The sequence below is a fragment of the Notothenia rossii genome (genome assembly GCF_949606895.1).
Source record: "Notothenia rossii genome assembly, chromosome: 5".
In the NCBI taxonomy this organism is placed as follows: domain Eukaryota; kingdom Metazoa; phylum Chordata; class Actinopteri; order Perciformes; family Nototheniidae; genus Notothenia; species Notothenia rossii.
In genome coordinates, this window is record NC_136903.1 from 4378055 (window position 1) to 4395211 (window position 17157).

General features: G+C 41.6%; 1 pseudogene across 1 annotated transcript in view; it reads left to right on the forward strand.

Annotated features, from left to right (window-relative positions):
* The first annotated feature begins 10395 nt into the window (after window positions 1–10395).
* LOC307038451 (E3 ubiquitin-protein ligase TRIM21-like) overlaps window positions 10396–17157 on the forward strand; it is a 9164-nt pseudogene continuing 2402 nt past the window's right edge. The window contains exon 1 of the transcript XR_013810652.1: window positions 10396–10731. The product of XR_013810652.1 is annotated as an E3 ubiquitin-protein ligase TRIM21-like (transcript). The remainder of the gene's footprint in view (window positions 10732–17157) is intronic.

Genomic DNA, 17157 nt, shown 5'->3' on the forward strand with positions numbered 1-17157 from the left:
TGACATGATTTCTGAATGATTGAATTGAAGTCCATCCATTTCTCTGACGCTTCACTTTCCGAGCCCAGAAAATCAAGATTTCAGCGACTTAATGAAACATTTTAAGCAATCAATCAAAGTTTAAAAGTGTATCTATATAGCTCAATATCATAACTTTGACATGTGTCTCAGGGGGCTTTACAGTTAGTACAGGATACGACCCCCTCTGTCCTTAGACCCTCACGTCGGATAAGGAAACACTCCCAAAGAAACCCGGAAACATTTTTAAGAAACCTTGGGGACAGAGACGTGCAATAGATGTTGTGTGTAAATTAAAAAGAGAATACATGTGTCAATATTAAGGAAGAAGATGAAGATGGATCAAGGAGGACTGTCCAAAACAGCAACAACAAACTCCAGGGAAGCTGAGTTAGTAACATTTCAACTTTTTGGGACATGTGAGAATACAGGTACAGTGAAAGAGAAGCGTAAGATGAAAGTCCCACGATAGTTTAAACGTATAGCAGCATAACTATGGGCTCCCATTGTACTTTGAACACAAGAAAATAAGACCTAACAACAACAACAACAACAACAAGGGCATCATCTGTGACTATCCCCATTAATGCAGAAAGTCACACACTGAGAGACGCTGCAGTGTTTTTGGATGACATTGATCAACAGGCAGTCACATGCTACAAGATGCTGTTGCATGTAATTGGATGTTGTGTAGCTCGAGCGTGTTGCCGGGAAAATGACAGAATATTTTGCAAAGGTATGAATATTTGATGGGGTGTACTCATTAGACGCTCGGCCTCTTGGGAGCTCAGAGGAGAGTTTGTTTTGTTCCAGATTATTTGCGTGATGAATTATACATATCTGGGATTCAACAATATCAAAACAACACAGCTACAATTAGGCGGAGGGTGGAGGGCTATATTTACACTCCACATATCAAAAAGATGCCTGGCCCACTTTACGGTCCACCATCTCACTTCCTGTCTGTGAAGTACAGTTTACTACGCTTTTAAATTGTAATGGTCTTTAGCATATTCAATTATAATTGGAGCAAAACTCGTTTAGGAACATATTTTATAAAGTGCTTCATATTTGGTTAAGTGTTAGATAAATGTTTTTATTGGTTATTCGCATCTGTTCAATCCACTACCTCTTTTAAATAAAGAATTCAACATTCCGGTTTTACTCGTCTTTCTGAGAGTGAGATAAAATAGGGATGATTTTCACGTCTGATAATTAAAAACAGTTTTTCTGCTACAGCATAGGGGAGAGTGGGGTACGTTGAGCCACTTTTAGTTATGCTGTCCTCGCTCTAAGCAAGGAGAAATGACACATAGTAAAAATGAAAACACACACCTATAATTCAGGATGTCTCCTAGCAATGGCAATGATAATAATTCATTTTTGATCAATGGCAGTGAAAATATTACTTCTTTAAAAAAAAAAGTCTTGTGGCTCAACTTGCCCCAGGGTAGGGGTAAGTTGATCCAGGTCAGGGGGTAAATTGAACCACTGGGCATACCTACAACAAATCTTAAAGGTAACTATAAACAATAAATAACAAACCAAATACAAGCTTAGTTTTTCAAATATTGTTAATATACATTTCGATTGAATTGATTGATTTTTTTTAACAGCTTAAAAGGAAAAGTAATCATACAAATGGTGATACAATTTCATACATCTTACCAATCAAACACAGGGTAAATTCAACTTTAAATCTAGCCTACAATGAGCTCTTATTATCAACTTGGCCTACTTTCATTCATTTCTCCATTGAAAAACTGGCTCAACTTACCCCAAGGCCCATGGTTCACTTTACCCCATAACCACCATTTCAGAAAAAATTGCCTAGCATTAAAATTCAGAGTCATCTTTAGCTTAATGATTCACATGGTTTAATACGCTGCCAACACATCAACATATACAACATATGTGTTTAAACCTGGATACTTTTTTTTTGACATGACAGCCGATACAGCTGACATCTAGAAAATGTACTTTGACAAGCAAAAAACCTGTTTTTGTAAAAATGTTTACTTACCAGACCACAATGAGTATCTCTCTTTCACAGGCAGTGAGAAATGGGTGGAGCTTGCATAATTTCTGGTCACTTGATTACAACTATAAGGCGTTGCCTGGTTGAAGGGGGTGGTTCAACTTACCCCCTGGCCCAACTTACCCCCTTCTCCCCTACATATCTGAGCAGTAAATCACGTATGATTTAAACAATAGTGCCCCGGTTTTTTCAACAGGTCAGATTGCTGTTGACTCTCCACCTACTTTGTTTTTCCATACAGTCAATCAAATAATGTAACACCATATATGAATGAAGCTACTCAAGTTGAACACACACCTTGTTCTACACCGAGCTTATTGAACGAGCCACCAAACAGAAATTAAGCGGGAAAAGTGCCTTGCTAACAACGTCCGTTACCTAGTTAGCGTGCTGCACGTCTCCTCAGTCTATTCAGATGCTGCTGGGGTCCTTACTCTTTACCACCAACAAACAGACGTCTGTCCATAGCTTGTTGAAAGAGCCACCAAGCAAAAATGCAAATCTAACATCACATGCCTTTTCAGTCAGTTCAGAAGCTGCTAAAACACGGATAGATACTCCAACGCAGCAGCTGGGAAAGTAAAGTTATATTTCTCCAAATTAACAATAAATCCAAACATGAATTGGAAAAAAATACTGAGTCTGTTTCTGATTGTTCCTTGAAGGAGAACACAGGAAGTGATTGATGAATCAGGCGTCTATGCTGTTGCAGACTAAACTTTAGCACTTTAACACTCTGAAGAAACTTAGTGTTCACTTTCCAGCAGTTTATGTCTTTATGGTTGACTGTACCTTTAACAGTGTGATGGGGGTTCGTCTCCAATCTCCGCGGCTCCATTAGAGAGCTGACAGGGCTGCGAATGGGCTGGAGGCCTCGTGGCCTCGGAGCAATCACTACGGCTATTTCACACCCTGCTGATCCCCTCATCTCCTGCAGAGAGAGGGGCTCCGAGGGCCCCCGAGGCCCCTGATGAAGTCCTGACCTCGCTCTCCAGAACCCAGAGGATTAAAAAAATACTCAAAAGTGAAGACGCTTGATCAAGTTAGTTGACGGAAAAATTGGAAAGTTTTATTACCAGATGAGAAAAGTGACTCGAGCAGACTAGAAACCTATAATATCTACATACTACCTGTTTTATGTCATAGCGATATTTAAAGAAAAGAAAAGGTATTGATCAGAAACCTGGCTTGTTTACAGATGAAGTTCCTAAATTCCATTTCTAAAGTTTAGCAACAAACATGTGAAGAGACTCCGGCTTTCAATGTCCTCTGGAAAGGCTTGAGAAGCGGGCCGTCTTTTCTTTTGCAAACACATTTAACACATAGTTTAAGAGTTGTTTTTGACATTTCTTTGCACTTAATTATAGGAGGCTGTGGCTCAGTGGATAGTATGATGGACTTCGAATCGGGATAGCAAGTTCGAGTCCCACTGCAGTCAGCATGTCGTTGAGACACTTCACCTCAAATTGCTCCTGTGGGGACTTTCCACAGTACTGATGTATGTTAGTCTCTTTGGATAAAAGCCTCTAACATGTGACATGTCATGTAATAGACGTTAATGAATGATCTGGACTTCAACTTATTTTCTCTGTTGTCGGATCAGTGCTTAGTCTCTTTGCTCATCTTGAGGACCTTTATATTTGCCTGAAATAGAAAAACTGACTGGAAATAAATAAATAAAAACTTTTTTTAGAAAGTGACGAGTTTTCATGATCATTCAACGTTTACAAATTCACGTTTTTTATATAACGTTAGGAGTGTGAGTCAAGGTTTCTTTATGTTGTGCAGGTTCAGGTGATGACCAGCTTTAACAGCAGCCTTTATTCGTCGACGCAGACTGAACAAATCTCCATCTGTGATGTGGGACCATGATAACTAGCAGGCCTCTTGGCTGTGAGCAGGGACACAGCGGTGGAAAACACCCAATCAGAGGAGTAAATGACAATCTGCTGCACGGCGAAACCAGAAATGAGCTGGCTGAAGAAAGAGAGAAAATGTCCCCACATTCAGGGGCGACGCAGTCCCCTCTCATGTAATGATCTCCAGTCAGAGACCACTAAGAGGACCATTTCCCTCCCTGGGCTTTAATGTGTGATACTCATCAGCCTCTCTGCCTCAAATAGAAACTGATGTGTCGGGTCTCTGCCTGTTTCTGGGGAAAGTGAGATTTTCAATTACCTCCCCTCAGCGGCGGCCAATCTTAATAACTTCTTTCTTAATTCGTGTTCACGTCGGCACCGAGGCGTTGCATCCAGGCGTTTCCCCCTCACCACGGGCTGCCGAATACAAGACTGGCACCACTTAGCTCCATCAGGACCCCCCTCCCCTCCCTGGTAACCGCCCAGCTCCTGTGGAATAAAGGTCAAGTAATCAGGCATCTGGAAGGACAGCTCATTTGTCATCTCTTGATAAATGCATCAGCGGCTAATCCGAAGAGCAGGACCCCGCCGCGACGCCCCCGAACAGAAAGGTTAACCGATTCAAAACAGGAAGCGACGGAGGACGATGGCAGCCGCGTAGGGAAGAACAAAACTTCATTTTGATTCAATTGTTTGGTGGCTGTTTCTGGACGGGTGGATTGTGGGAGGGCTCCGACAATAACCTCCACCCCCGCCGCTAAATGACAGCAGACTGCAGCGAACATTAACTGTGACAAGACATTACCAGCGATGAGGCGTTAGTTTCACTGCGGGAAGGAAAAGCTGCTGCTGCCTCCATCTTCCCCCCCCCACTTCACTTCTTCTCCTGCCTCCTAACAGTTTCCCCCCCAATCTGCTGAAAGTCAACTTGACAACACAGAAAAAAAGTAGTTTTCTCTGACAAGGAATCAAGCATAGATTTAATTGAAAAACAAATAAATACATAATTATAGTAGCAACATGGAATGACGTTCTTTGACTCACACGGTTCGTTAAAGTTCCGATTCAGATTAATTGCATAGGGCTGATCGTGAAAACATGTCCACTTATGTAGCTTGGAGGTTGTTGAAACTTTTGATGAAGGACAAAGAGAGCACTTTTAGATGCGACAACGGCAATGGTGACTGTAACTAAGTACCTTTACTCAAGGACAAAATGAAGGAAGGCTTTCTTATACGCGTTATTCTCATTATATGCTACTTTATACTTTTACTACATCTCAGAGGTACACATTAACTTTTTAACTTCAAGTATTTTCCAGGATACAGTTTTTCTCTCCCCGTCCCCTCCATGCGTCTCCAAATGTGTTGATCCTGAATGTTTGTGATAAACTGAACCGTAATACGATCATTTAGTCGATGTGTTGAGAGAATTGTTAATTTTTTAAGCTATATAACAAAATCAAAACACTTCTGGGATCAGCTTGAAAATGCATCGTCACAAAGAATATCTGTGAAAAGTTGACTAAAGACAGACCGTCAAACATATGATTATCTTATAGAATAGGATGCATTACTGTAGATTAAACTACTCGTGTACTACTAATGCAGCAGTCAGCAAACAAAACTAGGATCATTTAGGGGCACAATCTTTGCTTCTTGGGTGTTTTCAATGTGGTTTAATTATTATTCTTTCAGTAAATTATCTGAATGATCCTCCTCCACTCCCTCTTGGCGACGGGTCACTGAGAGGTGGAGCAACACTGAAAGAATAAGAGAGCTTCAACTTCTCAGGATTAAAAGTGAAAGTTTGTCTGAGCGACAGAACAGCTGCACGTCTCCCTGCTTCTCTTTGAAGAAACACTCGACTGACTCCAGCAGCTTTTCTCAACAACACAGCAGAATCTCTGCAAAACACTGGTGAGTACATTAACTGTAGCCTACAAGTTAATGAGGAGTTCTGTTTTATGTTGATTTAACTTAACCATCAATTAATATAACTAAAGCGTGAGTTAAGCTGCATCTATTTCAATATTAACCAGCAGTGGAGACCAGCAGACAAGACACAAGTCTTAATTATATTTAAAAACATTGTAGAAGGCCTCACGAAATACTTTAATGTAAATGTAAATTTAAATGTGAAGGGACGTGTGTAATGTGGTGATTGACATTATTCACCCACGGATCTATGGGTTGGGGTATTGTTCCGCACGGACATTTTAGTTAACCGGACTTCCTGTTGATGTGAAATCCGAAAACATTAAAAAAAATAAAAAAAAACATTATGACCCAGGTGAAGCCTTTAATGCTGAGAACCTGCCAGGTGACAGACAAACAACACTCTGGGCAGTCTATGCTTGTAGCAGCAAAACTAAGGGCTGATTCTAGGCAGCCCTCTAAGCTTCATCAAAAAGCTGAGTCTCAATCCTAGTCTTAAAAATGGATAAGGTGTCTTCCGCCTGAACACACACTGAGAACACAGATGAGAATCAACCCAAGTCCAAAATGCCTTCTGTGTATCTTAAATACTATTGTTTTGATGTATTCATCATTTACGAGAAAGAAAAGGATGTCTTCCCTTTATAAAGCATTAGTCAACTGTTAAGTGCATCTGTAAATAACACTGATGTAGAAACATCAAACCTGGTGATCTGGTGATATCCTTTATGTAAAATATGTCGATATATAAAAACCTTGATATGCAGAAGGATGAGTAGGAGGGATCCATTGCCAAATTATAAAATGTGGAAAATTATTAAAAAGAGGGTCACAAAAAAAAAAAAGTATTATTATTGTTACAACTTTTCGGTTTACTGGGATACAAAAGCATGTTGCTGTTTTCTATACATCACACATTTTTTGTTCTGTTTCTCCTTAATTGTATGAACTAAACTGCATTTTCAATTACGATTTGAGGTAAAACATTTGATTCATTTTTGATATATCATATAACTTTGCTGCCTTCTTCAAAAACAAAGTTGACACCATCCGCTCCATCCTCTCTAGCCCCTCTGCACCTCCAGTTCCAACTGCTGACCCACAGCCCGGGACAACCCGGCCTCTTCGCTGTTTCACGGACATCTCTCAGCGAGAGGTTGAGGGCATCGTTAGGAGGATGAAGCCCTCCGGAGACCTGTGTGCTGGACCCCCTTCCGTCAGCTCTGGTGAAATCGTACATCTGTACCATGAGCCCCATGATCACTAAGATCGTAAACCTCTCTCTCCAGGCTGGCCATGTCCCCTCTGCCCTAAAAACCGCTGTCATCAAACCTCGTCTCAAAAAACCCTCCCTTGACCCGGGAGTCCTGGCCAACTACAGACCCATTTCCAACCTTCCATTTCTGTCAAAGGTGCTGGAAAAACTAGTTGCTGCTCAGCTCCAGGACCACCTAAACTCCAACAACTTATTTGAGAAGTTCCAGTCTGGTTTCCGCTCAGGCCACAGCACAGAAACTGCCCTGGTCAGGGTCACCAACGACCTGCTGATGACGGCTGATGCTGGCTCTCCCTCTCTCCTCATCCTCCTCGATCTCACTGCAGCTTTCGACACCGTCGATCACGGCATCCTCCTCCATCGTCTGCACTCCACCATCGGACTCTCTGACTCTCCCCTTGACTGGTTCTGATCATACCTCACCGGGAGAACAGAGTACGTCTCCTTGGGCGAGGCAGAGTCGGGCACCCACGACGTCACCTGTGGTGTCCCTCAAGGATCAGTTCTCGGCCCCACCCTTTTCACACTCTACATGCTCCCCCTTGGCTCTATCATCAGCCGACATGGAGTATCGTTCCATTGTTACGCTGATGACACCCAACTGTACCTCAGGATCAACCCTACCTCCTCTGCAGCCCTGCCTTCACCCACACTCACTGCCTGCCTGGAGGATATACAGGCGTGGATGAAGCAAAACTTCCTGAAACTCAACAGCTCCAAGACCGAAGCCATTATAGTTGGCACCCCACACCAGGTTCGGTCATCCACCATCACCACCTTCTCCGGCCAGGACATTACCCTCTCCTCAACAGTCACCAACCTGGGTGTGAAAATGGACGCCCATCTGACCTTTGAGGCTCACATTAAACAGCTGTGCAAGAACTCCTTTTATCACCTCAGGAACATCGCCAAACTCCGCCCCACACTCACTCTGTCTGACGCCGAAAAGCTAGACCACGCCTTTGTCTCCTCCAGGCTGGACTACTGCAATGCACTCCTCATCGGGATCCCTAACAAAAGCATCCAGAGGCTCCAATACATTCAGAACAGCGCTGCTAGGATCCTGATGAGGGTGCGCAAATACAATCACATCACCCCCATCCTTAAAGCACTACCAGGGGTAGACATTAAGGGTAAAATGCCACTGGCCCTCTGGGCCGGTGTAATTGTATTATCACTGGCCCGGAGCATTCGTCCAAAAGAAAATCGACTTATAATGAAGAAAATGAACACATTTGTTGCAATAGTAATTTATGCACTAACTACATTACTACTTGTAATACAACATTTGAATCATCGGTTCTTCCTCATTCTCCTCAATTGTTCATATTTGGTTTATTAAAATAATGATATTGTGGTCATTGTTAAAACAATTCTGCTATTATTATGAGCATTATTATTTGTATAATGCGCTTTCTGCCTTCCTGTCATTAGGAGTTAGAAATGTAATGGCTATGTAATAGATTAGATTAAAACCTTCATTCTCCTAAACTGCTGGGACATTTCCCAATTTTGACATTTGCCAATACCTTTTATATTTTCTACTCTTCACTTACTTGTCAGCATAGGTCGGCATTGATGTACAGAGCCGACAGAAGACCTTGTTTATATTGGCATCATATTGAGAGGTGCAGTGACACGTCCTAAAACCAGGAAGTAAGCGGCTGGTTCCCTCGAAAAAAAGCAATGGGATTTCTCCACAGGGTTTTGGAAAATAGCTGGAAATAAGATCGGTGGAAAACAAACCTGTTTGATGAATGCACGTTTTGTTCAGCCGGATAATCTCCACATGTCTACCTTACTTTTATAATTTTCGAATCATACATGTACTCGATAGATTATAAAAGGGTTTTAGAACGCGTCACTGCACCACTAGAAGCCAACTCCATCGATCAAGCTGGCTGAAACGTTCTCTCTCTCTTCTTCTCATACTCCCTGTCACTCTCCTTTAACTCCTCCGGTGACTTTCTTTTATTTGAAGATTTGTTTTTTGCCCGGCGCTTGGCCGGTTACCGCTGGTATTAAAAACATTTTGGCGAATGGTTAGGTGGCGCGATAGTCTGTAGTGAAGGAGCGCGCTCCCGCTCACGGGAGCCTGCTCGCGCTGCGCTCCGCAGCAAACAGCTGTTTGCTTTTCACCCAACAGCAACAACCGACTCACAAAACGCTATGTTGTAGCGTTAATTTACGAAACAATTTAACTAAATTGCAAGTCAAAATACCAATACCACAGGACAATTCTTTTTTTTAAAGCAATATTTTTAGTGGCCCGAGCGGGCAAGTGGAAAGTACGTTATGCTGGCCCGGGGTGTCTAAATAGTGCTTCCGGGCCAGCGGGCCATTTATAATGTCGAGCCCTGACTACACTGGCTCCCCGTGGAACTGAGGATCGAATTCAAGGTCTCGGTCCTCACCCACCAGTGTATCCATGGAACTGCCCCTCCCTACCTCAAGGAACTCCTCACCCCCCATACCTCCTTGCGGACCACCCGCTCCAGCAACTCCAACCTCCTCAAACCCCCCAGGACTAGGCTCTGTACTATGGGAGACCGGGCCTTCTGCTCGGCTGCCCCCAGTCTGTGGAACGCTCTCCCCGACCACGTGAGAGCACCACAGACCGTGGAGGCCTTTAAAAAAGGCCTCAAAACCCATCTGTTCAATAGAGCCTTTCCCTAGACCTCTTATTTATTTATTACCCCCCTTTTATTTTATTTTATTTGTATTGTTTTTTTGTATTGCTTTTTATTAATTTGACCGTATTGTGTAATGTTTTTATACTGTTCATGCTCACTGCACTTCAGGATTTTAAGTCAAATATGAAGTGCTTTATAAATGAAACCCATTATTATCATTATTATTATTATTATTATTATTATTATTATTATTATTATTATCACAAATATGTTTCTAATTAGTCCGTGGAAACCAAAAGCTTTGTTGTCTTTTTCATCCATCCATAAATTATTATATAATGTGATTATTAAAATCCAAACCTGATGTTTCTAGACATAAACAAGCAGTGTTTCAGTGTTTTCAACAGTTAACTTGTGTTTAAAACTGGAACTCTAATACGGGATAACATAGTTTACCTTGACAAGGAATTGCAGTTTATTTTAATAGGAAACATTGTATGGAAGAGAAAGGAAGCTAAAGTGAAGGAAGTAGAATATGAAATTGTTGCCCCTAAAATATCTTAAATACAAATCTAAATCAAGTTAATAATGTTTGCTTTTCTCTTTTTCTGTCACCTGTAGTATTTCAGCTCCAAAACACAGAACAACTAAGTCATTTAAACTCTGTGAGATCGATGGTATTTGTAGTGTTTGCAGCAGAAAGGATTATGGGAGTTGAAGTGTTGGCGGTGTCTCACCCGTTGGAGAAAGAAAGGCCTTGTTGCTCTTGTAGTTCCTCCTCCACTCCCTCTTGGTGACGGGCCACTGAGAGGTGGAGCTACACTGAAAGAGAAGAGCTTCAACTTCCCAGAAATGAAAGTGAAAGCTTGTCTGAGCGACAGAACAGACGTGTCTCTGTTTCTCTGAAGAAACACTCGACTGAATCCAGCAGCTTTTCTCAACAACACAGCAGAACTTATTCCAAACACTGGTGAGTAAACTACAGAGAAAACATTAATACAACATATTTGAACAGGGTTTAGTTTAATCAGAATCTGAGGCTGGTACGTCTGTTCAGACATATAGTGAATATTAGGCCGTATAAATGTGTCTTTTAAGATAAAAACGTTTACATTTAGACTTAAGTACAAAGCAGGTTTAAAACCAAACCCAGTGACTAAACTCTGGCTAGTGAAGTTTAGACAGGGTAACGTCACAGCTAGTATTAGCTTTGGCTCATTTCCGGACCTGTTTCCTGTATGAACTCAAAGCCTCAGCTCTGCTCAGACAGGAAGTGCTACTCAGCGCCGCAGCCAGGGAAAATGTTTAACTTAAATATTACATATATTTAGTGCGAAGGCTGTGCCACAGCATTCCACTCTAGGTCTTTGAATCTTTATTAGTGCAAATGTTGTTTACAGCATTCCACTATAGTACTTCAAATCTTTATTCTTCTTATTTCAGCCAATACTTTGGCTCTCCATAACTTCAGCTTATTTTCAGCTACAGAAACCATTCAAATATTACACTATTCAGCCTTTTCAGGAACCTTCAACTTTAAAATAATATGTTTTACTTTTTGAAATATTCAGCTTTTTAAACTATTTTTTAAACATGGAAGTCAATGGGAGATACCTTCAAATCCTCTTTTCCTACACCTTGCGCCAAATGCTACTCCTTCCACATACTTTCAGCTCGACACTTCATTCATGATTTTTATTTTTGATATCTTTTACATTTTTTGAGATATTGATCTTAGTTTGGAGCTTGGTAGAGAGGCCTTTTTCGGATTTTAACATTAGTGTGGATGGAGCAGCTCATTAAGTCTAGAGTGCTTTGATCTCAAAACAGAGTGCAGGAGTGCATGCAATTGACCTTTCGCAAAGCCACGCCCCCCCTTGGTTACTGTTGCTAGTCCGACAAGCTGAGAGCCAGATGCGTTAAACAAAGCCATAATGGAGGGTCTCCGTAACGTCGGAGTCGCCTTAACAGACTCCTTTTGGAGCAATAACGCAGCAATATCCTCCAGGTCCCGACAAAAGGGGCTACAATACGCTATGGAGGGTTATATCCACAGTATAAACATTAGAAAAGAGGGAGGCACAACATCAATAGAGGCACTTGCATACAGGTCGCAGTGCAAGAGTGAAAAACCACATGAGCTGTATGTCAAATTCGACGGAATTATTATTATTATTTTGGAATAAAACAATACAATCACAAGAGGCATTAAATGTTGTAGTTTGTCTAAAGTTAACTACCGTTTCCTTGGTGGCTTTCTGCATCCACCTTGTTGTTCCTTTGTGGGGGTCGGGGTGCCCACTTGTGCAGCAGGATTAGGGAAGTCGGCAGTAGGCTTGCCATTAACAAAATGCTACAAAGATTAAAGCAAAATATAAATGAATGATTGCCTGTTGGCTTTCTTGTTTGTACTTTGACCACAGGTAGACTAATAACGGAGCTCAGCTGTTCAGACATTATTATGCATCAAGTGATATACTTGGTCAAAATGACCTAGAAGCACACAGCTTACAGCTGTAGTCGTGTGACTTTAGCTAACGTTAGTTAGTGAAATTAGTTAATTAAATTAGTTAGTTAATTTGTGAATGTAATCTTTGCTAGCTAGCTAGCTACGTTAGCACGTATTTACCTTGGAGCAAACGTATTTGTGTTTGTTGATATTCGCCATATTCAGCTGGGCATGGGGCCTGCCGCATTTCTTTATCCACTGGCGGCATCTCTCCTCTCGGGTTTTGGGTTTAGGAAACGGGTAAAATATCACCCCCCCCCCTCTAAGCTTATGGGATATCTGCTATCCGATTTGCAAAGACCATAAGCACAACGCTTCACCATTTTCGCAATGAATTTGAACGCTAAGCTTGTCGGACTTCCACAGGGAGCCGCGCACGTGATCGAATATGATTGGACAACGGGCATTTAGGGGCGTGGCTTTGCGAAAGGTCAATTCTCCCCAAAAATGTTTTAAACTTGCCATAATTCCCAAACCCTACACTACTCAGACATATCTTTTCATGAAAAACGTAGGAAAACCTCTCCTAGGTTGGAAAATAAGAAAACATATTAAACAAAATGCCTCTTGATGGCATGAAGAGACAAAAAGTCCACCTAGCTCCCAATTGATTCCCATGTTACATTTTTCCGGAAGTCTCATCAGAACAGAGAGAAATACACTTTAGACGAGGGATGGGCAACTTTGATGGTGGTGGGGGCCACATAATGGATGTACTGGCCACCAGGGGGCCGCAGATTTACTTGGAACACACACACACACACACAAATTCCACGTGTTGTATGTAATTATTAACAAATATACTAACTCTGACATCTTCATTGCCATTTTACAATCTTTCAGCGAACATCCTCTAGTAAGCTCACTAAACAAATATCAGTTCACAGAAATGTTATTTCATTTTTACAAGTGGCATGTTTGTATTGAACAGGTTATTTAACTGTGGAATCAAACTATTTTAAACTATTGGAAAGCACGGAAAATGTGTGTGCATTGAGATTAACCATTAAGATGACATAAACATGAAGTCATGAACACTAACCCAGACATTAGTTGTCTAACTTCAGGTTCAGGTTTAGGTTATTTATTTGTACCCGTAGGTAGATTCTGTTTGCAGAGAAAAAGACAAGGGTTCCATCCTGACACTAAAAACAAACACAAACAACAGACACATCTCTAATAAAGGACGAGTAAAAATACAAGTAAACCCTGCTCAACCAAATCTCAAAATATTTAAAAAACATTTTAAGAAGGAAAACACTAGTACAAACATGGACATTCAAAATTCACAATTAAATAAATAAATAAAAATAGGCATCTGTGTGACGCTCCTATGATGTGTTAATTTGTGCAATAGCTGCTGGGATAAAGCTGTTTTTATACCGCTTCGTTCTACTCCTTGGGACGAGTAACCTCCGGCCCGAAGGAAGAAGCTTGAATTCTGAGTGCAGAGGGTGGGAGTCATCGTCTAATATGGAGCTGGATAACCGCTGTAACTGCCTGAGGTACAGGGTCTCCAGGTTTAGCTGTGGCTCACCAGTCAGCCTGCTGGGTCACTTGACGATCTGACTCAGAGAGTTTCCTGCTCTTTAAAGTCAGGTCACCAAACCATGACATTACTGAAAAAGACAGAAGTGACTCGACAAAAGAACGATAAAACATAATCATCATGGTTTTGTCAATGTTAAAATAGGACAATTTCTTAAGAAAGTACAAACGCTGGTGCTCCCTTTTGCACACGGCTTCACCGTTTGGATCAGACCTCCATTTTGAGTCAATAATTGTCCCGAGATATTTGTATGATTGCACAAATTCTACTTTCTGATTCTGGATTGTTAAGACTTCATGTATGTGGGGATGTCTTCTAAAATCAATGATCATGTCCTTGGTTTTGCTTATGTTCAGTTGTAGATAGGACTCCTCACACCACCTGACAAAGTCGTCAATGACAGGGCCGTGGCTGGTCTCATTGTCCTGGAGCCTACTAACAATTACAGTCATCTGCATACTTTAAAATAGTCCTATTTTATATATATATATATATATATATATATATATATATATATATATATATATATATATATATATATATATAACTTGAACCTAAGACACTTGTAGCCTGTCTCTGCTGACGCACAATAAGGGGAGTGTCAACACAGACACCTGTCAGCCCGCACTCTGCTGTTCCTCAGCGCCGCTCCCCCTCCCTCCCGCTGAAATTATGAATGAAAAGCGTATAATAATCATAGATAACACGGCAGAGTCTGTGACAGTTTGTTTTCATCTGATTTCAAATAAACAAAGTCTTGGTGTTTAGAATATTAAACTTGTTTCACCAAATTCAGATGATAAATACAACTTTTAAGCTTGTAAAGGCATAATTACAAGAGGCAACTTAACGTCACAGCAGGCATAACAACAGCCGGTGTTTCTTGAGAGTGTTTCAAACACAATGCACAGAAATGCGTCACAGATTATTTTGCGGTATTTGAAATCACGTACGCAGCTCGCGACGTAACTATGAGTCTAGTGGACGGTATCAGTACCTTTTTTTATTTTTTATTAATTACATTGTTTATAAATTAATCTGAGGGCCGCAAAAAGAGGAGGTGGGGGCTGCATGCAGCCCCCGGTCCGCCATTTGCCCATCCCTGCTTTAGACAAACTGCACCCATCTCCACATTTTACACACAAAACCATTAAAACAAACATACATCACTTCATTGGGGTTCCCTGATGCTCACGGTCTGGTAATTTTTTTATAGGAGCCATAGTTTTTGAACAGGTGGCAAAATTGTCAGATATAATCCTCAATGCATTCCTAATGGGACTCAGTGCTGCAGTTGGTAAATCGTCATAAATCGTCACCATGGTAACCTTTGATCTCTGGGTTTCACTACTACTACTACTTACATTTAATATCTTTAAATAGAAGAAAGAGAGGGTGATAGAAAAGTGAGAGGGTGATCAAGAGAAGAGAGAGAGGGCGATCAAGAGAAGAGAGAGAGGGCGATCAAGAGAAGAGAGAGAAGAGAAGAGAGAGAGTCAAACTAAAGTGGCATGGCAGAAACCCTACAGTGAAGTGTTCTCCTGTGAGAGGGTGATCAAGAGAAGAGAGAGGGGGCGATCAAGAGGAGTGAGAGAGGGCGATCAAGAGAAGAGAGAGAAGAGAAGAGAGAGAGTCAAACTAAAGTGGCATGGCAGAAACCCTACAGTGAAGTGTTCTCCTGTGAGAGGGTGATCAAGAGAAGAGAGAGGGGGCAATCAAGAGGAGTGAGAGAGGGCGATCAAGAGAAGAGAAATAGGGTGATCAAGAGAAGAGAGAGAGGGCGATCAAGAGAAGAGAGAGAGGGTGATAGAAGAGTGAGAGGTTGATCAAGAGAAGAGAGAGAGAGGGCGTTCAAGAGAAGAGAGAGAGGGTGATAGAAGAGTGAGAGGATGATCAAGAGAAGACAGAGAGGGCGATCAAGAGAAGAGAGAGAGGGCAATAAAGAGAGGGAGGGCGATCAAAGATTGAGAGGGTGATCAAGAGAAGAGATAGAGGGCGATCAAGAGAAGAGAGAGAGGGTGATAGAAGAGTGAGAGGGTGATCAAGAGAAGAGAGAGAGGGCGATCAAGAGAAGAGAGAGAGGGCGATAGAAGAGTGAGAGGGCGATGAAGAGTGAGAGGGCGATCAAGAGAAGAGAGAGGGCGATCAAGAGAAGAGAGAGAGGGCGATCAAGAGAAGAGAGAGAGGGTGATAGAAGAGTGAGAGGTTGATCAAGAGAAGAGAGAGGGCGATCAAGAGAAGAGATAGAGGGCGATAGAAGAGTGAGAGGGCGATGAAGAGTGAGAGGGCGATCAAGAGAAGAGAGAGGGCGATCAAGAGAAGAGAGAGAGGGCGATCAAGAGAAGAGAGAGAGGGTGATAGAAGAGTGAGAGGTTGATCAAGAGAAGAGAGAGAGGGCGTTCAAGAGAAGAGAGAGAGGGTGATAGAAGAGTGAGAGGGTGATCAAGAGAAGAGAGAGAGGGCGATCAAGAGAAGAGAGAGAGGGCAATCAAGAGAAGAGAGGAAGGGCGATCGAAGATTGAGAGGGTGATCAAGAGAAGAGAGAGAGGGCGATCAAGAGAAGAGAGGGAGAGCAATAGAAGATTGAGAGGGTGATCAAGAGAAGAGAGAGGGCGATCAAGAGAAGAGAGAGAGTAATGTAACCTCCTAATGTAATGTATAACTCCTATGAAAATGTTCAAAAAGTGCTCAAACTTCACATGTGTGCCAACAGTCCAGCCGTGAAGACATCAACGGGACAGTTTTGAGATTTCTTCAAATGCTGTTGCCATGGCAACACAATGCTCATCATGAAACACGGTTTTCTCATAACTTCAGTGAAAATGCTCGAAATGGCCCAAAACTTCACAGGTTTGGTAACGATGCAGCCATCAACACATATAAGCATATTGTCATCAAATGCTGTTGCCATGGCGACAGATAATTCACCATCAAGTTAGTTCAAAAGTTTGCAGTTCAAATATTCTGCTGCTTTCCCAAGCCTTTTTAATTTATTTTCTCTTCTTAATACAAATTCATTCACTACTACTTACATCTGATATTTGACTCCTTCAGCCTATTTTTAGCTGCAGAAACCATTCAACTATTACATTATTCAGCTATTTCGGGATATCAAGGCTATACATGTTGTTGTTTATACCTTTTTTTAAACCTTTTCTTTTAAATATTAAGCTTTTTCTGCATTTTTGTAGCTAAAAGCAGCTACCATTCAGCTAATAACATATTCAGCTTTTTCTGCATTTTCAGCTAAATTCAGCCACAAATGTTCACTGTTTACAGTATTCTAGGGGTGTAACGGTATACGTACCCGTACCGAAATTATTCGGTATGGGCCCTTC